Source organism: Macrotis lagotis, chromosome 1 (genome assembly GCF_037893015.1).
Source record: "Macrotis lagotis isolate mMagLag1 chromosome 1, bilby.v1.9.chrom.fasta, whole genome shotgun sequence".
NCBI lineage: Eukaryota > Metazoa > Chordata > Mammalia > Peramelemorphia > Peramelidae > Macrotis > Macrotis lagotis.
Window position 1 is genome coordinate 488,549,136 of NC_133658.1, and position 25,851 is coordinate 488,574,986.

At 34.2% G+C, this 25,851-nt stretch overlaps 1 protein-coding gene across 2 annotated transcripts in view; it reads right to left on the reverse strand.

Annotated features, from left to right (window-relative positions):
- LONRF2 (LON peptidase N-terminal domain and ring finger 2) overlaps positions 1-25,851 on the reverse strand; it is a 97,135-nt gene that overhangs the window by 59,999 nt on the left and 11,285 nt on the right. The gene's annotated exons all lie outside the window — the stretch shown is intronic.

Sequence of the window (25,851 nt, forward strand, 5' to 3'; positions counted from 1 at the left end):
CCCCCAGCAGCAGGTGGTCACCAGATTTCCTAAGGAGAGAGAACTGGTCCAGATTGAAAATGGAGCTAGTCAAAGCTCCCAAAATGAGCAGCAGGTAGGTGAGTGGGATAGTGGGATGGGAGTGGGGAAGGGGAGGTAGAGTATGATGGGAAGCATAGGGATAAAGTGACAGAGGGTAAGTGGGGGGGGGGGAAGGAGGCAGGGAAAAAGAGGGTGAAACACTAGGGAAGTGATAGTACCTTTACAAAAAATGTTCAGGGCCCCATGCCACTTACTTTCACTTTATTTCTTAGTCTCATGATAGTCTTGTGGAAAAGGTAATAAAATATGTAGGATAGATGAGAGCATAATGAGAGTTGGATTTCAGAAGGATTAAATGCCCAGACCCAAAGAGTAGCTATTAATAGTTTGATGCCAACTTGAATGAGTATCACTGATGGGCTTACTCCAGGAACATTTGTCAGCAGCCAAGCTAACATTTGTGTCAGAAAGAGACAATTCACTTCTGCATGCTGTTTTTATATCATACATAATGAACACTGACACAAAGAAACAATAACTCCTACAGAAATGAGGATGTATTCATTTACTGTTGGGACTTATTATTTGATAGTTCCACATGAGTGTGTCCTTTTGCAATTTACAATAAAGAGTAACAACAAGGTTAAGTGGCTTGCCCAAAGTCATAGAAGCAATTAGTGACAAAAATCAGAACTCAGCCTGAGCCTTCATATTATTTCTCCCTAGATTGCATAATAAAGTTCAGAGTTATTGCTGCATCATTTTTTCACTTAGAACTCATTTTTTGTAAGTAACTTGGGCAAGGGATAAGAGCAAATATGCAATGAATCAGAAGAGAGAAGATGAATGAGCTGGCACCATCTTGAAGGCTATGCTAGAAAATGGAAAATTAAATGAGTTTTCTTTTTTGTTATTACTTAAATAATTTTTACTCTAAGTTTAGGTTCTGCATTTCCTGTGTGCTTTATACTCAAGTTACTTATGGTGAATACCAGGATAAAAACATGACAACTTTCTCATGGATCTTTTAGTTGCCTTAGTATTTAGATACAAATGCTTAAGATTACTGACTCCTGTCCATTTCTTCTCTCTGCAAAGAACCTGAAAAAGCAGAATATAATCTCACTAAGCCTCCATTTCTTCATCCACAAAATGGGCATAATGCTATTTATTTGTAGATTAAAGCTAAACTGAGAGATAACACCACCTTTTGAAGCTATTTTGAATGAATACATATATATAAATAAATTGAGCATGTTTATTATGCTAATTAAGCACTTATACAAGTACCTAAGTGCAATCAAGAGAAAGACAAAAACATTCCAGTGGTCTAGAGGAATGAGAAGACTGAGATGATGCTTCTAAGTGCAAAAGCAAAGTGAAGAAAGCAGAATCAAAAGAACCATATACTCAACCTAAATTCAGTGTAACAAAAAAAGGTAACAAAAGTCTAGTCAGATATATTGGTCAATGTTAGTATTATGCTCTCAAAGTTAAAAATGATGATCCATTATTGTTAATAACAAATAACATTCATAGAATATACAATGTAAGAAAAGTTGGTAAAAATATCTGTCAATTTAATACAACAATAACTTTAAATGTTAAAGAAAAATAACATTTCATTATGGTGTATAAAAACAAAATGTCATGAATAAGAAGCAGTATATGTGTGTGACAGAAGAGAAAAAGAAAAAAGTAATAAAAGAGACCTATAAGTTGGGATAGACCACTCAGACCCTGTGCCAGTCACCAACTAGTCAGCTAATCCTCTCTGAACCCAAGTTTCCTCTTCTGTGAAATGATCTGAACTCCAATTCTATGGTTACTTCCAGCCCTAAATTGACTTCCCATGACTGACAAAAGTAAAAATTTGCAGGACTTCTAAGGCAGAATTTAAGATGAGGATGCAGAGTTAGGAAAGTCCTGGAGCTTTTTCCAAAACAACTTTGAAGGAAGCCTCTAAACAGATCCTAAAGAGACAGAACACTCCAAAAAAAAAAAAAGAAAGAAAGAAATAGAAAACCAGTGAAACTTAAAACCTTACAAAAAAGATCGTTGAAAACTATCTTTACATGTAGTTGGAAAAAGAAATTTAAAAATTTAGAAAAAAGTAAAAATTAGAAGGGAATATAAACCAACTATAGTATAGAGAATAAAAATATTAAAGTAGTTAAGTTTGATAAGTAATCATTATTCATACAACCAACTCCTCACAACTCTAAGCTTCGTAGTACAGATATTATTCTTTTTGTTTTACATCTGATCAAAATTAAGGCTCAGGGACTTGTTTATGGCCATAAAGTTAGTAGCTATTGTTATAAACTGAGGGCAGGGGTAAAGTTAAGATAGAGAGACAATTTTCTTTTCATTATGATTTGCTGCTTTTCCTATACCTTTAAGAATAAGTTGTGTGAGTCTTTGACTTAAAATAATGATTCTAATCATTTTTAGTTAGGCTTCTATTCCAAGTGATCAATCATATGAGACAGTAATAACTAATAATAAGAAACTATTTATATAGCACTTTAAAATTTTATCATTTGATCCCCCAAAAAGTCCAATAAAGTGTATATTATTATTATTTCTGTGTTGGATAAAAATCCACTTAAAAAATATAGACTTCAGGCGGTGGCTAGGTGGTGTAGTCGATAAAGCATGGGCCCTGGAGTCAGAAGTACCTGGAATCAAATCTAATCTGGTCTCAGACACTTATTACCTAGTTGTGTGGCCTTGGGCAAGCCACTTAACCCCATTTGCCTTACCAAAAAACCCTAAAAATAATTATATATATGACTTCTCTGAGCAAGAAAGAAGAAAAGTTTATTTTGTCTTTTCTCAAGAAAAGGGCACACTCCAAGTCTCATAAAGGTAGTGAAGATCAAGGAGCTGCCCTGAAATGACAGTCAAGCAAGATTATATGGCCTAATAAGATCCCCTCCTCCTCCCTACTGTCCCTCCTCTGTCAACTCATTTGTTAGTCTTCAGAGTTTTACTTGTGAAAATCTACCCCAGCAACAAAGAAAAGAATGAAAGGTTTTCATAAAATATTGCCTCACCATCCAGATGGTGAGAACAACCTTCAATTATAGCTATCTTATTGAAGTAATGTAACTTGTCTTGGAACACAAGGTCTAGGAACAGTCTACTTATTATCAAACAAGAGGAGTTTTATGAGTTTCTTTGGAACACAAGGTTTTTCTCATGGGAAAAAGTCTCAGTCCTTCTAGTAAAAGTAGTCTTATCAAAAATTAGGAGAGTGAACCACCTGTTTGGAATACAAGGGTCTTTCCTCTAGAAATAGTTTAAGAATAATAGTTTGTTCTATCTTTAATATTTCTTAACTCTGAGAGGACTTCACTAGGAATATTAACCCTGAAATTGTTTTATTGGAAATATTCCACTCATCTCCATTTTACTAAAGAAAAAACTGGGGCTTAGAGAGGCTTAAATTATTTGCAAGAATCCCATTGTTGATGTCTTAACAAGATTCAAACTCAAGTCTCTGGAACTCCAAATTAAACACTCTAATAAATGTACTTAGATGATTTAAAAAGCCACCACTGTTGACTTTTCTGCCCAGTATTTAGGACCCTCCAAAATCTGTCACCATATCTTATTAGGCTATGTTACATAACACTCCTATACATAATCTATCACTTCCCACCAAACTGATCTAAAGCATCATCCAATATCCTTTCGATTTCTGTACTCTGTGTTTGACTCAAATGCTGCAGGTTTCAGGAAGTCTTCTAATTTCCCCTTTGGTAATGAGTGTTCTTTCTCAAATAGAATTTATCCCCAATAGAGTTAGTATATTAGGGTAATTTGCCTGCATTATATCCTGCCACTGAGACTGGAAGTTCCATGAGAACAGGGATACTTTCTTGCCTTTGTAGTTTAGTGAGCAATTAGCTCAGAAAACAATAAATGTTCAACTGAACAGATTTTAGGTTTTAGACGGGCACCTTAAAGGCATTGTTTTTCAAACATCCTCTGTACAGCTGTACAGTATAGGAAGACACTAACAAATACTTTCTGATTAAAAATTTTTTACCTGACCCTGTTATTTCATAGAATTGCAAAATCATTTAACATTTTTATATACATACTATTGTTACAACAAAAACCAAGTATTTGCTATTATTTATTTTTAAATGTTGACCAAGTATCTTATCAATTTACTTCCTAAAATTAGACTCATAGATTTTACTTTAAAACTCTCTCAAAAAAAGCCAAAAAAAATCCCCCAAACCCCAATAAAACTTGAAATTTGAGTGTCATATCAGGTAGAAGTTTTGTCATGGTCTGAACAATAAAGATAGAAGCTTTTTAGATATGCAAGGAGGACTCTATTCAAGTCTTCCATCCAAATTTATGTCCCAGATATACATGGCATGCCAAAAAGTCTTTGTGTAATTCTAAACTACTGAAGTTTTAAAGACTTTGGGGAGACACCACATAAGACCATGATTTTTTTTTAATCATCAAACTTTACATGTGTAAAGGCACATATGACTTCAATTCACTGTCTTTATATGCTTTAGAAAAGGTACCAAATGTGCCTCCTTGCAAGGCCACATGTGGGCCACAACACTCCCAAGAGTCCTCTGAACTATATTAAAAGGTAATTGGAAAATATTTTTACAAAATAAATAAAAATACAATAAAATATAGTGTTAATATATGGTTTCTAAGTCAATATGTGACCTGCAGGTCAGTTTAGAGACTGTTTCTATTTGAGTTTGACACTAGAAAGTGGTCATGGTAAGGTTTTGGTGTAGGATGTCTTGAGAAAGAATTCACAAGATGTAGCTCTCTCCCAGGCAAGTAGGCATTTTACTAGGCTGGCAAAGAAGGCTGAGATCTGGGAAATACTTTAATGGGGCAGAACAAAAGGAAGTGAAGAGAAAAAAATGTTATTTTAAAGGCAACTCTGGATGTCACAAGTTGTCCTGGGAAAGGTACCTCCCAAAAGACTGCTAGTCTTTAATTAAGTACCCCAGGCTAGCCGAATGCTAGAAATAATTAATGAAGTGTCAGAAAACATGAGAAAATATGATGCGGAATGAAGGAAGGAGAACCTGAAAACGTACATACATTTGGGGCGCTAGGGGGCACAATGGATAGAGCACCAGCCAACCTGAATTCAAATCTGGCCTCAGACACTTAATAATTACCTAGATGTGTGGCCTTAGGCAAGCCACTTAACCCTTTTGCCTTTCAAAAACCTGAAAAATTAAATTAAATTTTAAAAAGTACATACATTAACTATAATATAGTAGATGGATGATAAAATAAATAATAAAACAAATTTCAAGTCTGGATAATTACAATGACCAAATCTGGTTCTGGAGAAAGATGGGGAAATACCAACCTCTGCTTCTTTCAATGGTGAAAGAGTTTCATACTCATAATCAAGTTGTCATACAAGAATATGCATCTGACACCTCTGATAAAGTTTTACTTTTATCTTTGTTATAAGGATGGTCCAATGAGAAAAGAATAGCATTTTTCAAAATCATTTATGATGCAAAATGAAGAGAAGATGAAATTTGAGCTATATTTGGGATTACCTTCCATGTGCTCAATTCTAATTTTTAGGTAATTATTTACTTTAGTGAACTTTTGTACTTCCTTTTCCATTTGGTCAATATTTTTTTAAGTTCTTTTCTTCAGCAAATTTTTGCATATTTCTTTTGCAATGCTCTCATTTTTTTTTTTGCTCAATTTTTCTTTTACTTCTTTAATTTATTTTAAAATCCCTTTTAAGCTTTTCCAAGAGTTCTTTTGGGGACTGAGACCAAATTACATTTTTCTTTGAGGCTTCACCATGTAGACATTTTGACACTATAAATAAATTTGTGCCTTTCACATAACTAACCATTTGAAAACAAAATGTTTCCCCTTTCCACAAAAAAAAAAAATTGCAGATTTAAGAAGAAGTAAGGGCATCAAAAAAATACTTTATCCTAAAGAGAAAATTTAACTTTTGAAAGAACTCTCTAGAACTTCTGGTGCAAAGAAGATGAAGTGAGGAAGGGATCCTCTGAAGCCATCCCAAACTCCCCTCTAAACAACTCAGAACTGATCTAGGAGCAGCAAAAGAGGTCATCAGAAGAGGAGGAAAGGCCTGTTTCAATGAGGCAAAAGAGGAGAGAGAACTGAGAGCAGCAGTGGTCAGCTTCGTAGTAGGGCCTTGATCAGGACTCTAAGCCTGGGCAATCTACCTGCAAGGCTCCCTCCAGAAAACCAGCAGTCTCTTCAGCACAGCAAGGCCCCAACTCAGGAGCCAGAGCCAGATCCCGAGCCCCAGCCACGTGCTTTATCCTCTGGCTGACCATAGTGAGACTCTGCCTTGGGGTTGTCAATAGCAGTCCTCGTCCCCAGGACCTTCCCCCAGAGAGGCACTGTTTCTGTAGTAATCCAGGAGCAAGGCCTGCCACTGGGGTAGACCAGCAACATAATCCCTCTTCCAGAGACAACGAGCAGAATGACTATTTCCATTAGTGAGACCCTGCATCTGGGGCAGGCCAACAAAGAAACCCCACAACCCAGGAAGGTCAACAGGGAGTTGTCCACCTAGTACAAGAAAGAAAGAAGCATATCCTCTAATGCAAGCAAGCAAGCAAGCAGTTAGCTCCTGAATCCTAGTGAAAGCCAGAAGGAAAACACCAAGCCCCAGCACAAAACCTTGGAAAAGTGTAGGACCAGAATCAAACTCTCAAATAACATCAAAGTCACTAAAATAAAACAATTAGCAAAAGTCAAACAAAAAAAAAAAAGAACTTGACTACAGACAGAACAGATATCAAGGCACATTTATAGTTTCAAAATGGCTACATGTGAAGCCTCAAAGAAAAATGTAATTTGGTCTCAGGACCCAAAAGAACTCTTGGAAAATCTTAAAAAGGAATTTCAAAAAGAGAATTAAAGAAGTAAAAGAAAAATTGGAGGAAAAAAATGAGAGCACTGCAAGAGGAACATGGATATTGACCAAAAGGACAAAGGAAGTACAAAAGTTCACTAAAGTAAATAATTACCTAAAAATTGGAATTGAGCATGTGGAAGGTAATGACTCCATGAGACATCAAGATACAATAAAGCAAAATCTAAAAAGTTTAAAAAAAGAAGAAAATGTGACATTTATCATTAGAAAAACAACTAATAGTGTAGCAGCTAGGTGGTGCAGTGGATAAAGCACCAGCCCTGCAGTCAGGAGTACCTGGGTTCAAATCTGGTCTCAGACACTTAATAATTACCTAGCTGTGTGGCCTTGGGCAAGCCACTTAACCCCACTGCCTTACAAAAACCTTAAAAAAAAAAAACCCACAACTAGCCTGGAATGTAGTTCTAGGAGAAATAATTTTAAAATTATTAAATTATCTTAAAGTCATAATAAAAAAACAAAAAACACACCTAGCAAGGAAAATTGATCTGATATACTAAAACCAGAGGGTAAAACAGAAATTGAAACAATTCACCAAATACTACCTGAAAGAGATCCCAAAGTGAAAACTCCTAGGTGCATCAGAGTTAAATTTAGAGCTCACAGATTAAGGAGAAAGTGCTGTAAACAGAACAAATCAAATATCATGGAACTACAACCAGGATTAGAGAGGATTTGGCAGCTTCTACATTAATGAACTGGAGGGCTTGTATGTGGTATACCAGAAGGCCAAGGAGTCAGGATTACAACCAAGAATCACTTACTCAGCTAAACTGAATATAATATTTCAGGGATAAATACAGACATTTAATAAAATAGAGGACTTTTAAGAATTACTAATTAAAAGACCAAAACTGGAAAAAAATTTGAGCTACAAATACAAGGGAAACACAAAAAAATTACGAAACAGAAATATAAGAAATTGAATAAGGTTAAATTTTATATTTCTATATGGTAAGATGAGCTTTGTAATTCTTAAGAAATTTATTTCTGTAAGGGCAATTACATGCAGTATAGATCGAGAGAGTATATGGGTATAAGATGACTTTGATGGGATAATACCTTAATAATAATAAAATAAAGGAATCAGAAAGAAGATTGTACTGGAAGAAAAAGGGAAGGGATTGAATGAGGTAAATTATTCCATAGAAGAGGCAGGAGAGAACAATTATAATCTCAGGGAAGATGGGGGGAGGGGAGTTGGAATGGCACAAAGCTTAACTCTCATCAGAACTGGCTTAAAGATGGAATAATATACATATTCAGTAGGATACAAATATTTATTTTACCCTATATTGAAATAAAAAGTGACGGAGATAAAAGAAGGGTGAGGATAAAAGGGAGAGCAACTTAGGGGAGGTGGTAAAATCTTGTAAAGAGGGAAAGGTAGGAGTAAGAGAAAGGAAGAGATTAATGGGGAAAATAGTATGGAGGAAATGTACTTAAGAAAAGCATAAATGTGAATGGGATGAACTCATTCATAAATTGGAACTCAGAAGATTGGATTTAAAAAATATTCTACAACATGATGTTTGCAAGAAACACATTTAAAACAGAAAGACACACAGGGTAAAGGTAAAGGACTAGAGCAAAATCTATTATGCTTCAGCTCAAACAAAGAAAACAGGTAGAAATCATGGTCTCAAACAAAGCAAAAGCAAAAACAGATCTAATTAAAAGAGATAAGGAAGGAAAGCGTATTTTTTAAAAAGGTACCATAGACAAAAAAAGTACTGTTAATAATGATAACCATATGCACTAAGGGGTACACCATCCAAATTTTTGAAAGAGAAATTGAATGAGTTTCAGACAATAAAATTAGATGAGAAGAAAAAAAAAATTGAAGGACTTTATCTTTCCCCTCTCAGAACTAATCTAAGCAAAAAATAAGCAAGAAAAAGGAAAGGAGATGGATATAATTCTGGGAAAAGTTGGATATGACAGATCTATGGAGAAAACAATAAAAACAGAAATATAACTTTTTATCAGGAATACATGGCCCCCACACAAAAACTCACCATGTATTAGGATATAAAATCTCATAACCAATTGCAGAAATGCAGAAATAGTCAATGCATCCATTTCAGATTATACTATGATAAAAATTACATTCAAATAATGGGCAATGGAAAGATAAATTAAAAATTATTGGAAACTAAATACTAAAAGTAAGTGGGTCAAAGAACAAATCACAGAAACAATAGATAACTTCATTAAAGAAAATAACAATAAAGAGGCAACATATCAAAATTTATTACTTGGGGAAAATTCCTCTTTAATTGCTTACATTAATAAAATAGTGAAGAACTGGGAATGGAACTCAAAAACAACAAATTAAATTGCCCCAATTAAATAGCAAATTGGAAATTGTGAATATTTAAATAAATAAAACTAGAAAATAGGGGGTTTTTTAGGTTTTTTTGCAAGGCAATAGAGATAAGTGGCTTGCCCAAGGCTACACAGCTAGGTAATTATTAAGTGTCTGAGGTCAGATTTGAACCCAGGTACGCCTGACTCCAGGGCTGGTGCTCTATCCACTGCGCCACCTAGTCGCCACCAGAAAAGTTTTATGAAAAAAATAAAATCAATAAAAGATTGATTTTAAAAAAGAAAGGAGATAACTAAATTAAAAGTATCAAAAATTGGTGTTGAGTTTACCACTAATGAAGAAAAAAATTAACATAATTGTTATGTTATTCTGCCAATTATGTCAATAAATTTGACAATCCAAGTGAAATGACTAACTACAAAAATATAAATTACCCACATTAACCGAAGAAGAAAAAAAAATTCTTTTTTTTTAAGGATTTTGCAAAGCAAATGGGGTTAAGTGGCTTGCCTAAGGCCACACAGCTAGGTAATTATTAACAACAAAATTCATCTGGAATGAAAAAAATATATAAAGGAAGCAATACCAGATTTCAAATTATATTATAAAGCAGTAATCATCACATCTATCTGGTATTGGTTAATAAGAGTGGCATATGTATGTGATGGAACACTACTGTTCTATTAGAAACCAGGAAAGATGGGAATTCAGGGAAGCCTGGGAGGATTTGCATGAACTGATGTTGAGCGAGATAAGCAGAACCAGAAGAACATTGTATTCCCTTAAAGCAACATGAGGGTGATGATCAACCTTAATGGACTTGCTCATACCATCAGTGAAACAATCACAGGGACAAATTTGGGCTATCTACAATACAGAATACCATCTGTATCCAGAGAAAGAATTGTGGAGTTTGAACAAAGACTTTAATTTTAAAAAAAAAAATTATCTTATTATATAATTTTGCTTTTTCTTATACTTTATTTTTCTTCCTTAAGGATATGATTTCTCTCTCATCACATTCAACTTAAATCCATGTATACCATGAAAACAATGTAAAGACTAACAGACTGCCTTCTGTGGCGGGGGGCGGGGCAAGATTGGGGAAAAATTGTAAAATTCAAAATTCAAAATAAATAAATGAATAGCTTGAAAAAAACTAAAAAAAGAACTAAGAGTGGTGGATCAGTGGAATAGATTGGGCACACAAGACACTGATCATAGTTACCTAATGTTTGATAAACCCAAAGACCCCTGCCCTTGGTTATAATAATCTTATTATTTGACAGAAACTGCTGGGAAAACAACAGGGCACAAACTAGGCTTAGAGTGACCAACATTTCATATCATGTACCAAGAAAAAGTCAAAATGGGTGCATGATTTTGACATAAAAGGTAACACAACAGGCAAAATGGAAGAACAAGGAAGAGTCTATTTGTCAGGTATATGGGGAAGGAAAGTATTCACGACCAAACAAAAGATACAGAACATTACAAGTAAAATAGATCATTTTGATTTTATATATAAATATATATATATATATATATATATATATTTTCCTTCTGAAGATTTTATTTATTTTGAGTTTTACAATTTCCTCCCTAATCTTGCTTCCATCCTCCCACCCCCACCCCCCACAGAAGGCAATTTGCCAGTCTCACATTGTTTCCATGGTATACATTGATCCCAACTGAATGTGATGAGAGAGAAATCATATCCTTAAGGAAGAAAAATAAAGTGTAAGACATAGCAAAATTACATAAGATACCAGTGGTTTTTTTTTCCTAAATTAAAGTTAATAGTCCTTGGTCTTTGTTCAAACTCCACAATTCTTTCTCTGGATACAGATGGTATTCTCCATCGCAGATAGCCCCAAGTTGTCCCAGATGTTTGCACACTGATGGAATGATAAAGTCCATTAAGGTCACCCATTATACAATGTTTTTCTAGTTCTGCTCATCTCTCTCTCAGCATATAGATATATTTTTTAAAAAAGCTTTTGTACAAACAAAACCCAATGCCAAGATAAGAACCAAAGTAGAAAGTTGGAAAATAATCTTAACAGCTAGTCTCTCTAATAACATCTTCACTTCTCAAATATGTAGAGAATTGAGTAAAATATCTAAACTTTTACCCAATTGGTAAATGGTCAAAGGAAATAAACAGGAAGATTTCAAATGAAGAAATCAAAGTTACCTATAAGCATATAAAGAAACACAAATTAAACTCTGCCTCATACCTATCAGATTGGCAATTATGACAAAAAAGAAAAATGATAAATGTTGGTGGGAGTGTGGTAAAATTGGGACATTAATGCATTGTTGCTAGAGTTATGAACTGATATAATCAGCCTGGACAGGAATTTGGAACTATGCCAAAGGGCTATAAAATTGTGCGTACCTTAGGACCCAGGAATATCAGTACTATAGGTTTGTATGCCAAAAAGATTTTTAAATATGCACAAAAATATTTATAGTAGTTCTTTTTTGTGGTGTCAATGAATTGGAAATTACCAATCAATTGGGAAATGACTGAATAAGTTGAAGTATATGATTGTGATGGAATACTATTGTGCTATCAGAAGTGATAAGCAAGATGCTTTCAGAAAAACCTAGAAAGACTTGCATGAACTGATGCAAAGTGAAGTAATGAGAACCAGAAGATCATTATACACAGTAACAGGAATATTGTACAATAATCCTCTGTGAATGACTTAATTATAGTCAGCAATAAATTCCAAAGGACTTATGATGAAAAATGCTATCCATGTCCAGAGAAAGAACAGATATAGTCTGAATGCAAATTAAAGTATACTTTTCTTAATTTTCTTTATTTTTCTTTTTTATTTTGTTCTGTTTTCTTTTACAACATGACTAAAAAGGAAATATGTTTAAACTATCTCAAAATTACTTGCCTTCTAAACAAGGAGATGAGAATGGAGGGAGAGAATTTGGATCTCAAAATTTAAAAAAAAGCCAAAGTTAAAAAACTGTTTTTATAAGTTATTAGGAAAAATATTTTCAAAATGTTTATTGATTTTAAGATGCAACAAGCTATGAATAGTATAAAATACTAAGTAAAAATGTAAAATTATATAATAATCAACTTTTTGTGAATGGGGGAAAGAGAGTATATAAAAATCTCAAAAGTAAAACTGGTTAGAAATCAGGACCCTAAGGTTAAGTATCTTATTTTATACTTATATTATCAGGAAAAAGGTGGAACTTATTAATAAGTCAAAAGTTAAAACCAAGTAACAAAGCTTTTTCAATGCTTTCAATTAATGGAAAAATATACTTAGCCTTTGCTATCTCCTTAGGGAAGTGAAGGTCCACTGAGGATCTGAGGAGAGAGAGAGAGAGAGAGAGAGAGAGAGAGAGAGAGAGAGAGAGAGAGAGAGAGTATGTATTTATATTTTAGAGAAAGCTCCACGAAGGAAGAGGAGTTCTATCCAGCTAAGACCCCTGCTAAGTTTTTCCTATTTTTCTAGAGAAGAAATCCTAGCCTCTTCCTGATTGCTATTTCCTAGTTCACCCCTCTATACCCTTAGGTGAGTAGTGGAGTCTTGGCTTCTTGGTTCTATTCCTATGTTGGCAAGAGGAAAGGAAAGTAGAAACATATCTATCTTCGAGGGTTCCTTCCCCTATGTGGGCCTTGAGTTCTTCCATTAATTTTGGAATTTCACAGAACCACAGAATTTTAGTGGTAGAAAAAAACTCAGTGGATAAGGTAACTGTTTGCCAGAAAATTGACTTGCCCTAAGAAGAAAATAGAAAAATACTCTTATGCTCATGTCTGTTCCCAAATAAACATCCTTTTCCAATTCTCTTTCACTCTGATTGCTACCCAGAGCAACTATCTGTAGCAATTAAAGAGATAACTATTTCTTACTTTAAAAACCTATGGTAATTAGTATGGGTGTTTCTTCAATTAATACAAACTAAAGCTCCTCTATAACTTGGTGAACAATCTTTGGGAGTTATTGCCTTATCTAAAAATCCCATCACCTTGAAATCAAATTGGTAATGAGCTTCTCTGGAACCCTCCACAGTTCTCAGTTGGGGAAAAAAAAGTGATAAAGAGACCAACTGATTACAATTTCTGGGTATTATGGTTGTCAGGATGAAAGTTGAGCACTGTTGTATGGATAAAAGTATTTCAGAGCACCCTCAAACTACTACCTAAACCTTCCCTTTCTCCCTAAAAAAGCTGGCTTATACCCATCAAGAGAGACAAGAGGACCCAAAACTTTTTTTTTAGGCTTTTGCAAGGCAAATGGGGTTAAGTGGCTTGCCAAAAGCCACAGAACTAGGTAATTATTAAGTGTCTGAGGCTGGATTTGAACTCAGGTACTCCTGACTCCATGGTCACTGTGCCACCTAGATGCTCCGACCCAGAACTCTTAAAAGAAATTGATGGGAATCAGCAAGGTCGTGCAGTAGATAGAGTACTAACCCCAGATTCAGGGGTACTCAAGTTCAAACCTGACCTCAGACACTTAGACACTCGCTATATGACCATGGGCAAGTCACTTAACCCTAATTGCCTAGGAAAAAAAAAACATTTTAAAGAGAGAGAATGGTAAACGAACAGGTTAAGAGTAGCCAGCAAGAGGAGTGGGTCTAAAGGATCAAATCCTGCAACAGTCAAGAAGAGCATGGATTGATAAAATGACTACAAAATTTTCAAATTAAGTAAGTTTTAGTTCAGTGATAGAAATCTGAATGATACTGCTAGGGGTTGAAAAATGAGCTTCAGGACACTAATCACTTGTGGTTATTCTATAACCTATCTTCCAAGGCTATGTCTTTTCTTCTCCCTTCTCTGTTCTTTAATTTCTATGGGCTTAATTTCCACTTACACATAGTTGATATCCTGATCAATCCCTCTATCTATTTATTTATTTATTTATTTATAGCTCTAGTCTTGAAATACAATATACAACTCGCTCTACATAAGGATGGCAGGATTTATGACCTAGAGGATAATGGGAAATAAGGCTAAAAAGAAAGTAAAATGGACACAGGTTGTGTCAGGCCTTCAAGTTCAGTCTACAGTTTTCTTTATCCAACAGTGTCATATTTTATTTGGGCTCAAAGATCACTGCAGACAGTAACTGTAACCATGAAATTAAAAAACTCTTGTTCCTTGGAAAAGAAAAGCTATGGAAAATCTATATAGCATACTAAAAAACAGAGATAGCACCTTGCTGGCAAAGATCCATCTAGTCAAAGCTATGATTTTCTAGGAGCAATGTATGACTGTGAGAGCTGCTCCATAAGGAAAACTGAGTGCTGCAGAATTGATGCTTTTGAACTGAGGTGCTGGAGAAGACTTTTGAACGTCCCTTAGGCTATTCCCTGGAAGGTCAAATACTGATGCTGAAGCTTAAATACTTCAACCACACAATGAGAAGCCAAAACTATGATATTAGGAAAGATTAAAGGCAAAAGGAAAAGGGGAGGGTTGAGGAGAAGATGGATAGATAATGTCAAGAAACAATGAACATGAACTTCAAAAAACTATGAGAAATAGAAGAGCCTGGCTTGCTATGCATAGTCCACGGAGATCACAGAAAGTTGGACAAAACTGAATGAATGAATATCAAGCATGGCCACAAGGATGCCTTTGAATGTATTTGAGGGCTTTAGAGTGACAAAGTCACATAATGTCTTATAAATAATAATCTGGAGGCAAACAAGACAGATTTAAGGACAAGAGAAAATAAAGTTAGAGAAAATAGGGAGATTATTTTAGTAGTTCAAATACAACATACTTAGGGTCGGAACCAGGATAATGATGGGCATCAAAGTTTTTAAGAATTGGTTAGGTCATTCCCCAAACATGCCTTTAACCTTACCCAATCTTCTCCTCTGCACATATCATTACCCATCACCCTTTCTTCTAACTGTTTAAATACCATTTAGCTTACAGAGTTCTGCTCAAACTCTACTTCCTCTGTAAACTCTTTCCAGAAAACTCCAGTGGAAATGGTCTCTCCTTCAAATGATTCCTATGAAATTTCTTGTCTCAATCGACATGGCAAGTTAGTTACTTTCTCCATGAATAAAATAAGATGGTATATGTGAATATTTTAAAATTGTAAAGTGCTATACAAATACAAGGCATAATTATCATCAAGACCATCTCTTCAAGCTCTTGGAAAGTAGGTTGGGTTTTAATTTATTTTAATTTATCACAAACCTTAATATAATGACAAAGAAGATGCTCAATTGACATTTGTCACTGACAGTAATAGCAAAATACTTGCTTTATCTGGTGTAGAGCAGTGTCTCCATCCTAAAAGAGAAAGCTGTTCTGAGACCTATGTATTCATCATAATCTGTGTTTCTGCTTCTCAACAGTGACTGCTAGATGATGTCCCTACTGCAATAAAGCTCCCCAGAACAGTATGTTGTAGCAATTGTCTATGATTCTATATCCCTGAGCTCCCATGGGAATGGAATCTTGTATCTACATGCCAGGATCCAATTCAATACCACAGAGGCTGTATGTACATCAGACCTAAGTATGAGTCTCAAGAGTTCTGCAACATAGGCCTATTCACCAGCTGGGAACATGATGAGCTCATTTCCCTTCTTGATATTAATAGCAGCTGACATTTGCACAGGAATAAGAGCTGCAAAGCATTTTACAGACATGATCTCATTTGATCTTCAAAACAATCTTCTGAGGTAGGTATTATCTATATAATTTCTCCCCTTTTACAGATAAGGAAACTGAGACTCAAGATAGGTGAAGAGAAATTTACCCAGCTAGGGTCAGAAATGATATCTGTAAACCAGGTTTCTCCTCACTCCAAGTTCAATACTCTTTTTTCAAGTTACCATCATGCCTTTCATTAAGCCAAGTGTGGAGTAGGGAAAGCCCCTGTCCTACTCATTCTTTTCTAGCATCCTTTCTCTTTATATAATTTTTAGTTTTTCAAGAAAAAAAATTCAAGGTTGTACTAAGTCTTATATAAGGAAAAGTTAAATGCTTCTTTAAACCAGAGGCTCTGAACCTGGTATCCAGGAACTTATTTTTTTTTAAAAATATATTGATAACTATTTCCACATAATTTGTTTCTTATCAAATCCTACATATTTTATTTTATGTGCTTAAAAAATTATTCTGAGAAGAGTTCTATGACATACAAAAAAGGTTAAGAACCTCTGCTTTAAATATAATTCTTTTTACCTTTTAGCAGAGATCTCTAAGAAGGAAGAAGTGTTCTAGGAACATAAAATAAAAATTACTTTTAAAAATAACAAATTATAAGAAAGAATTCTTGTGTATCATTACTTTAGAATGTCAGGCTTTCTAAATGCCTAGAAATGCAATTTAAATAGAAAGTCAAAGAATAAAAAAAGGATAAACTGAACTAATACTTGAATTTTTTAATTACTATGAATAAATCATAGGCATATTAATTCAAAGCTCTGTGAAATATAATTCATTCAATTTATATTAAAAATAAGAAATTTGGTTCATCTACAGTGAATTAAATTTTTCAATATCATAATTTAATTGAACAACCTTTACTGAGCATTGATCATGTTAGCCACTTAGGAGGCAGAACATATGACTGGCTTAATAATTTAAAACACTAGATCATCATCTTTTTGGTACTCATTTCAGACTATAAATATTATCAAGCTGATCATTCAAAAATGCACTATTTTCTTTTCCTATAAAGGAAGAGACTTCATCTACGAAAATTATAGAAACAATAATAGTTGTCTAGGAAAAATAAGGGAAATCTTTATTTAAATAAGCTATTTTTAATTCTTGAAAAAAGACTTCTTGGCTTTAAAAGTTTTGTTTTAAATTAAGCCTAATTGTGGTAAGACTAAAATCAACAAATGGCCCTTTATACTCAATCAAAACATTACCATACCCTTCCTTGACTTTTGGCAGTAATATTATGGTTATCCCTTCCACGTTGGAGTTAATGGCACATTGCCTCCATAATGATATGAGGTAAATCCTCATATAATTTTTTGGCTCTAACATAATAACACGGAAGAAGTCTGAATTATTATTATTATATTAAAAGACAAAATATGTAGATCTTATACAATACTATATATTTTATGCATTTCTGAGTTTCTAAACCTTTTATGTGTAGTCTGCTGGCCTTTGCATTTAATTTTTGACTTACACAAAACTCCCCAAAATTCCCACTTAATTTTATAGGCTAGCCCACAAGATTTCAAAACTAAAAAGGAGAGAATCATGATGAGGAAAGGATAACTGTACTAGACTGACCCTTATTAAGTTCTCTCAATTAGCTGACAAACACATTTGTCTAACATATACACACACACACACACACACACACACACACACACACACACACAAAAGGGAAAAAAGAGAAACAGGAAATTATGATTTTTTTCAAAAATTTTCATACCTGACTGGAAAAATAGGAGTTTTACACATATTCTGCTTCTATTTCCCTCCTATTTAATGGTAAATATTTTGAAATATGTAAGAAATTGCCTATTTTTTCCTAGTACTTAATAGCCTTCAATTTACAAATTACCTAATTTTTAAGCATTCTTTAAGACTTGTAAGGCTGTCTCCACTTTCATCTGCTATTAAGAGAGCTTGAGCCCAGTCATCTTAACAGTATTAAAAATGGCAATCCTTTTGTAACCTAGATATTTGCTCTAAATTTTCTAGTTACCTTATGAATCATTTAATCAGTAGGTGGTAGTTTGATGCAAGGAGTGCTCAGGAGACCTAGGTTTGGATCCCAGCTATCCTAAGATCCAATGATCTTGGGCAATATGCTTAACCTCTCTGGGCTTGTTTCCTTTTCTAAAATGAGGGTTTTTAATAGATTATCCACTGTCATTAATTTGGATAGGGAAACCCCCCACCACCACCACCATTTTTCACTAACTTCTAATTGAAAACCAGCATTTCTTCAATTCTTTAAAAACATTTCTCTATTTAGGAGTTGCAGAGGTTTTGTAATGGGTCCACAAAACAAACAAAACTAGATAATTATCAGGTAAATATCAGTCTTCTGCTGATCTCCAGTATTTCACTTCGACTTAACATTAAAATAAAACTAACCTTCTGAAGATTCTGTTTAATCATCTTAAGATTTTTATTTGTAGTGATAACATCAATAAAGGAAATGTTTTCTTATGTAATAATCTTGGATTCTAGACCCATAGATAAACAGTTTATTCACTGATTTAGGATAGGAGAAAATAAACCAGGAGAGGTACAGGGACTAGTGCAAATGATTTGTTACATAGCGGGTTTGTAATAGGACTAAGAATAAGATTCATGTCTCTCCAATATTCTCTCTTGTCTTCCTTTGAGATAACAAGTGACAGAAAGTGAAAAGCAGCATTCTCAGAATAGATGCCATTTACCAAAAATATTTATTTAACCTGTTTTGAGTTCTTCTATGATAATGTACATTAGTGTACTTCATTTTATTTTTTTAGCCAGTCTCATATTTTGAGTCAGTTTTCAACAAGGACCTTTTCACTGTGAATCATAAGTCAAGCAACCCCCAACTTAGGAATTGGTCATATTCCAGAAGTTTTCAATTTTTTTGGGGACTTGGAATCTTCCAGGTTGGTACGAGTATGTACACACACACACACACACACACACACACATACCCCAAACTAAAATTTGGCTGACCTAATACTGAATGGGAAGAGGAGTATCAAGAAGACAATTTTCTGTCTTTTACTTGGGTGTGAAAGCCAAAAGTTCTGTTCAAGACCAATATTCTGAGGTAGGGGAATATTAAAGACAAACTTTGCCTATATGCTTTCGTACCTTTTCTCTTATATAATTTCTCTTTTACCAGATGCCCAAAAAGTCATAGGATGACTTAATAGGTTTAATCTCAATCACCACCACCACCAGACCTAGACCTGTTCCCATACTCAAAATTCTCCAGCTATTTCAAATTTAATTTTCTCTGATTATGTTGCTTTCATCGAATAAAGAGATGGACAGAGATAAATGAAGGCTACCATTTCCACAGCAATTTATCTAAGCTAGGTATTGGAAGATAAGTTATCTGAATTTAAAATAAATGAATAATAATATATAATATGTAATAATATATTAAAATATAAAAAATTAATGCATAAAAATGAGAGTTCAGGCAAACATCCTAAATATTTGTATATTTTAAGGGGCTTGTGAAAAATCTGTTAATCTTTAATTAAGGCAGTATTCAAAGAGAATAAATTCAAGAGTAGACTGGATCAACAACCTTAATGGACTTGCTCATTCCATCAGTGCAATAATCAGGGACAATTTTAGGGTATCTGCAATGGAGAATATATCATCTGAATCCAGAGAACTGTGGAGCTTAAACCAAGACCAAAGACAATTGCAAAAAGTTTCCTTCTATACTACATTATTTTGCTATCTCTAATATTTTATTTTTTCCTCAAGGATATGATTTTTCTCTCAACACATTCAATTTTGATCAATACATAGTATGGAAACAATGAAAAGATTATCAGACTGCCTTCCATGGGGGAGAGGAGGAAGGAAGGGAGGGTGGGGAAAATGTGTAAAATTCAAAACTTTACCAAAAAATGATAGGCAGTAACTACTATTGCATAAAATTGGAAAACAAAATATTTATATGTTTAAAAAAAGAGTGAATCAAGATTTTAGAAGCAGGTTGACCTGCATAATAACATTTTGCTCTGGATTTAGCTTCACTAAGCTGTCTGCCTTTCAGTTTCTTCTCTTTCTTCATTTCCAAAACAACAGACTATCTAAAAGTTCCAAGTTTTGTTTTGTTTTCATGGCAGCTACCATGGCAGTGCAGGTTCTGGCAGGGAAAGGGAGGGATAACAAGTCCTTGAGTCAGTGTTTCTAAGTCAGAAATGACCTGTACAGTGAATAATCCATGACCAATATAGGGAATTGTTTTAAGCTTTTCCATATAAATATAAAAATAAAGTTTACAACCTAGAAATTCAGATTTAAAGCCAGAATTTAAACACACACACACACACACACACACACACAGAGCCTTATAAGGACAGGAATTTGAATCCAGCCCAGACACTTGCCATTTACTAGCTGTGTGACCTTGGGCAAGTCACTTAACTCTGTCCCACATCCAGGGCCATCTCTAGTCATCCTGATTTATATCTGGCCAATGGACCCAGATGGCTCTGGAAGAATAAAGTGAGACTGGTGACTTAGCACAGCACCTCCTCACTCAAATCCAATTCACATCCTTGTCATGGCATCACCTCTCTGATGTCATGGTCTTCTTTGAAAATGAAGGACAAACATGATTATTATTATCATCATCATCATCATCAATATTATATAAACACACAGATATTATATATAATGCATATGTGTGTATGTATGTCTATAGGGATAGGATGAGACAGAATTACAAAATGAATGACTCTGAAGGCGCTGATATGCATTCAGTGGAAGTTTCTTACTGCAAGCTCCCTCCACCAAAGAAACAAATGAAGAAATAAAGGGAGGCAAGGAGGGAACATGGGCAAAAAGCTAGAAAGCTCCCAATGAGGAACTTCCTTTAACAGTACTGTCTCTCTTCAACTTATAACCTTAGAGCATTGCCTAAAGGGACACTGAAAGGTTAAGTGACTGCCCAGGGTCAGAGGGCTAGTACTTAATAGATTTTAGATTTAAACCCAGATGTTCCTGACTCCTATGTCAGGTTGCCTCTCCATGCAATACTATTTACCAGGTCCTCAATAAAATTAGCTTTGATCCCATTTATGATTTTAAAGTTGATTTAGACATTTTATATTTTGTATACATAAAAATAACCAGAGTCTTTGCTGACACAAAGAGTTAGGGAATACATATACATATATATATATATATATATATATATATATATATATATATATACATATATATATGCACGTGTGGTTGCTAACCTGTGATCCAAGAAATTGTTTTCTTTTCTAAAACATTTTAAATATATTTTATATATTTATAGTTTTTAAATATTTAAAAATATTTTGATAATTTATTGCAATATAATTGTTGTCCTTGTAGTTTTTATTCATAAGCTTATGTAGTTTTTATTCATTTAAAAACATTTTTCTAAGAAATGGTAAATAACTTTTTCCAAACTGCCAAAGGGGAGTCATGACACAAGAAAAATAAACAATTCCTGAAGTAGACAGAAAATTATTTTGTCCCTTCCTCAGTATCAGACAATGATTCTTGTTGACAAAGCTAGTAAGATCACCTCAGTAACAAGATGGGATTTCTTATACAGGAGATATACCTATCATGCACATAGGAAGTACATGGCAATCATTATCATAAGAAAATACTTTCTGTTTGTTCTAAATACATATTCCTTAAGAAGTTTTTAAATTGTATAGCCTGAAGAGAGGTTCAATCACTTTACATAGTCTCCAATAGAATTCAGGCTGTAAAACTACAGATCTCTAGCTGTCAGTAAAGAAATAGCTATCTGATTAAAGAAAAAACCTCAGAGGTAATCAATGTCATTTAACATTGCTATTCATGTGAGGTGAACAGAAAGACAGTATGAGTTCCCAAAGATCACACTAATAGTTTCTGAGTTAAGATGATTCCCCAGGTCCGTTTCCACTAGTTAAAGTTACATAAAAGCTGGCTGCCAAGACCTGGATCTGAAAAAGACTATCATAGGGGTTTTATGAAAATAGAGTTCTCAAAAGAGACATCTGAATACCAGAGACAACTAGTAACGTTGTAATAAACTGCAAGAAGGCAGTTGACAGCTTCTCTAACCAGAGAAAAGCAAAACTCAATAAATATAAATCACCTAACAAAAGCTTTAGACAATAAGTTGCATTATAGCTCTTAATTCCAAAGTCAGAACTGCATATATACCTCCCAAAGGTTTTCTGATGTTAAGGAAAGTTTCAGACTAAGGTTTTATCAAGCAGTAGTAACAGCTTCAAATCAGGAGAATGAGCCTTTGATAGTGGGAAATAATTGCCCTAGGTATCAGTATTGTTTTCTTTAATGATTGCTCTAAAATACTGTCATCCTTTTAAATAATGTTATCCTGGAACTGGTAATTGCTCCTCTTCAGTTTATCTAAGAACCTCTGTTCTTATAGAAAAAGCATAATTGAATATAAAAGCATATTAGTTAATCTATGTTGTTGCTAAATTGAAACTGGATTAGTCTAGCCATTTAAACTTCAAAAATATTATTTATTGGGGCAGCTAGGTGGCAGTGGATAGAGGGTGGGCCCTGGAGTCAGGAGTACCTGAGTTCAAATTCGGTCTCAGACACTTAAATTACCTAGCTGTGTGGCCTTGGGCAAGCCACTTAACCCCCACAGCCTTGCAAAAAAACAAAACAAAAAACAAAACAAAAAAAAAAAAGAAACAAAAAAACTAAAAAAACCCATTATTTATTCACCTAGAAGAAGTATTATTAACCTTTTTGAGTCACACAGACTCAACTTGGCAGTCTGGTGACAACTGCTCTCAATTTTTTTTATTCAGTGCATAAAATACAAAGGATTACAAAGAAAAACAATTCTATTAAAATATAGTCTGTAAACAGGAAGATTGATCTACATGTTAGATCATAATCTAAGAAAACTAATAATTATGTTAATTTTGAAGCAGGAATGAGCATAAACAATATTGAGATCTCTACAACAATTAGAGTGTGATATAAAAATATCTGATTTCTACTGGTGAAAAAGTCACAGGTGGTACTACTACTACTACTACTACTACTACTACTACTACTACTACTACTACTACTACTACTACTACTACTAGTACCACCACCCACCTCCACCAGTTTACTGTCTACACTCAACAATTAAAAGAAATGCTAAATTTCAAGTAGACAGTGAAAATTAAAAAAGTAATTTTTTCCCATCCAAATTCATGAACCTTCTGAAACTCATATAACCTAGTCTCCACCCACATCAGGTTAAGAACCACTGACTTAAAGGTAACTACCAAAAAACTGTGCCTAGAAGGAAAGAAAATATTGCTCTGAAATTTTGTAAACAAAAACTATTAAAGTGAGATAAAATATCAAAGAACTATAAAGATTGTTCAAAGATTCATTAAAAAGGGTCTTTTTATCTTGGCCAAAAAAAGCCACAAATATGCTGCCAGAGTAAGACCATACATAGCATAGGTGTGGAGAGCTGTGGGTGGGGGGAACAATGATAATCATAACAAAATAAGAGCATTTTCAAATGGTCCCAGAATTTGCCAAAAGCTAAACTAAAAATAACACTAGATAAACATCAGATTAAAAAAAATCTCATGTATGAACATATGTATCATTTTAAAGTCTTCAAATAGAATAATGTTTTTTTTCTCTCAGAATATTTGGGGCAAATGATATAAGGTCTGTACTTCTATTAGTCCTTCATATCAAAGGGGACCACAACAACCAAACAAATAAGGTGTGAACTGCACAATTGTGTTTATTACAGTGAGGGGTATATGCTATGCAAGGCAGACTTCTCACCTGCCTTTATCAGAATTGTTCTACCCCACAGACTGATTTATAGGAAACAAGTCTTTGGAGATAGTCTGGCTGCTTCAGGAGTCTCTTGACCTTAAATGGATTCATTTCCTCCCTTTACCAGCGAAGACAACCACAGCATGTGATATCTGGTAACAGAACGTGAAAACCTGGTACATCCACACCTATCGCTTGATGAACTGATCATCAGAACTTCCATTACTCCCAGACTTTCCTTGACTTTCCTTCCTCCCATATCAGTGAAGCACCACCGCATACCACCCAACACACCAGGGAAAACACCAGCATTTGACATCTAGCTACAAAATGCTACATACATCCTAACCTGTCTTTCAATGGGCTAATTATCAATATGGTCTTTCCTCTCACATCTTCCATCTTGGGAGGTGCGTGAACTATTCATTGGTATGATTCAATTGGTAATAGCTTTATGAGTTGGTCAGTGTCACCTTGCCATTCAGAGGGTTATACTGTTCTGCTATTAGTACCCTCCTGAGAACTTGAGGACATCAGACACCACCAGAACTATGAAAGGTCTGTAACTTGAAAAACTAAGAAAATAATGGGAGAGTTTGGTATAGCAACTCCTACCATCTTTATATTAAAGGCCAGTCATTAAACCGCATGACAAAGGCCTCTAAAGGGTTGGGGGTTAGCAAGCTTCTAATATGAATGTAAGACATAAGGAACATGTGCTGAAATTTAGTTTTAAGCCCTATTAGATTTTGGTGGCAATGTGCTAAGTGGAAAGATGCTTTGTAAAAAAAAATTTAGCTGAGAAATAATTTAAAACTGCATTCTCAGTTTGGCCTCAAACAGTTAAACTATTATTCTGGCATTTCCTGAAATAAGAATTTTTCCCCCATTTTTCTAGACAGAAAATATGCTGCTCCTATGAAGTTTTAAAGAGACTAAAAAAAACATACTTCCTAAATCATGTAATACCAAGTCATGTAATAAATTTATATCTATTTGGAGAAAGTCGACTTTAGTAATTCTATTGCTAAACATTTCTTTTTTACCTATTCAAGATAGTACCCATTACGTTTCCTCCAAAAATCTCCCCAACTTCTATCAATGGCATCATCTGCAGTCATCTATGCTTAAAATCTTGATTCTTCCTTTCCTTTGCTTCCCATATACCAGTTACTAAATTTTGTGCATTTGCCTTACATTATACTTTGAATCCATTCTCTCCTTTCATCATTCCAGTAAAGTAGCCTCCTACCATATTTTCTTGACTACAGTCTCATCTTTCAAATCACTGCTTGAGTAATATCCCTTATTCCCAAATCTGCAATCATTTCTCCTCTCAAAACCTTCAAATGTCTCCCTGAAGCCAGATGATAAAGTCCAAGTTTCTTTTTTTGGTATTCAATCACCTCCACAAACTAATGCATCCTCACCTTATCAGATGATTCCTTGCAACAGTATAGCCCAACCAGAAAGACAACCTTTTGTTCCCATAAATATAAATACATATATATGTGTATTTTCCATGCTTATTGTGTTTTTGCTCATTCTATTTACTATCCATTTCTACCTTAAGAAATCCTTCCAGTCCTAGCTTCTTCAAGAAATATTCCCTGGTTCAACCCAGTTATTTTTTTCTTCCTTGTGACTTCACATAGCACTTTGTTCCTTTGTTACCTTAATATATTTATTACAGTATCAATAGTCTGTATTAGTTAATATACATTTATTAAATAGTTATTATATATCTTTGTATGCAATATAACCACTGCTCAACCAAAAGAGGCATATCTTTGTATCTCCCCCTACAAATCTCTAAGGGTGCTCTTTCTATAAGGTAACTCAAATCTAGTGCAATTTTAAGTTATTAAAGTTTTAAACTGCACTAAGATTTTGAGGAACCTCTATATAGTATGGGTTTAATTACTGAATGAACATTATCTCCATGGCAAAACTAATTGAAAAATGTATCTCCTCTCTGGGTAAATTTAATTAAGTATATTTTTTGTTTTGATTTATACTCATTCTGATAATTACAACATATATAGTCACCCC